The sequence below is a fragment of the Piliocolobus tephrosceles genome, chromosome 13 (assembly GCF_002776525.5).
Source record: "Piliocolobus tephrosceles isolate RC106 chromosome 13, ASM277652v3, whole genome shotgun sequence".
Taxonomy (NCBI): Eukaryota; Metazoa; Chordata; class Mammalia; order Primates; family Cercopithecidae; genus Piliocolobus; species Piliocolobus tephrosceles.
This window is the reverse complement of record NC_045446.1, coordinates 112,104,098-112,105,611: the sequence shown is the minus strand read 5'-3', so window position 1 is coordinate 112,105,611 and position 1,514 is coordinate 112,104,098. Positions and strand designations below refer to the sequence as shown.

General features: G+C 37.2%; 1 non-coding gene across 1 annotated transcript; it reads right to left on the bottom strand.

The window, feature by feature from the left end:
• Nucleotides 1–1,109: 1,109 nt before the first annotated feature.
• On the bottom strand, nucleotides 1,110–1,235 carry LOC111540382. The gene has a single exon (XR_002730966.1). It is a non-coding gene; the product is annotated as a U4atac minor spliceosomal RNA (small nuclear RNA).
• Nucleotides 1,236–1,514: the final 279 nt, after the last annotated feature.

Here is a 1,514-nt window from a genome sequence, read left to right as displayed (position 1 = left end):
GTTCTCAAACTCCTGACCTCAGGTAATCCACCCGCCTCGGCCTCCCAAAGTGCTGGGATTACAGGTGTGAACCACGGCACCCAGCCGCATGCAGGTCTTTACATGGATATATATTTTCATTTCTCTACAGTCCCAGGAATGGGACTGCTGGGTCATGTGGTAAGTGTATGTTTAACTTCATCAGAAACTGCCACACTGTTACCCAAAGCAGCTGTGCCATTTTGCATTCTCACCAGCAAAGCATAAAACTTCCAATTTCTCTGTATCTTTACCACTACTTGGTATTGTCAGCCTTTTAAATTTTAGCTGTGTAGGCCGGGGACGGTGGCTTATGCCTGTAACCCCAGCACTTTGGGAGACCGAGGCATGTGGCTCACCTGAGGTCAGGAGTTTGAGACCAGCCTGGCCAACATAGCGGAACCTCTTCTCTACTAAACATACAAAAATTAGCCAGGCATGGTGGTGCATGCCTGTAATCTCAGCTACTCGCAAAGCTGAGGCAGGAGAATGGCTTGAACCTGGAGGCAGAGGTTGTGGTGAGTTGAGATCGCCACTGCACTCTAGCCTGGGTGATAGAGTGCGACTCCATCGCAAATAAATAAACAAATAAATAAATAATTAACTGTGTTTAATGGCATTTCATTGTGACTTTAACTTATATTCCTCTAATGAGTAATCATGTTAAGCCTCTTTTTCAGTGCTTATTTGACATGTATATTTTCTTTAGTGAGATGTATATTCAAACATTTTGCACTTTTTACTAATGGATTGTCTTACTGAATTTTGAGAGTTCTTTATATATTCTAAATATTTCTTTATCAGATATAAGTTTTGTTAATATTTCTTCCATGTAGCTTGTCTACTAATTTTCTTATGGTGTCTTTTGAAAAGCAGAAGTTTTAAATTTTGATAAATTTCAAGTTACCAGTTTTTTCTTTTATAGTTCATTATTTTTTGTCCTATATAAAAAATTTTTGCTTAACTCAAGATCATGAAGATTTTATCTTAGGTTCTACTTTAGGCATTTTATAGATTTAGATATATACATTATTTTTAAATTTTATTTATTGTTTTCTTTTTTTTACTGTCATGGAAAATCAGGTTTTTATTTTTCCAAAAATTGCACCAAAGTGAAGCAAAGCTCTAGTTGATGTAGGTGTGTTGTGTAGGCATTAGCAGTAGCGCCCTCACCAAGCACTCATTGGACAGTAGCGCAACCCCAAGGAAGGAATAGTTAGCTCTATAAATCTTTAAATTCATGGCTGTAATCCATTTCAAGGTAATTTTTGTGTAGGATGCAAGGTCAAGGTTGAAGTTTTTTTTTGTTTGTTTGTTTTTGTTTTTGTTTTTTTCATGTGGATAGCAGTCGTTTTAGAAGCTTTTGGCTTTAAAACACTATCCTATCCTCATTGAAATAACTTGGTTCCTTCAGTGCAAATCAATTGACTGTATATATGTAGGCCTATTACTGTTCCCATGGGTCGATATGACTATGCTTATGCCAATAATCTACC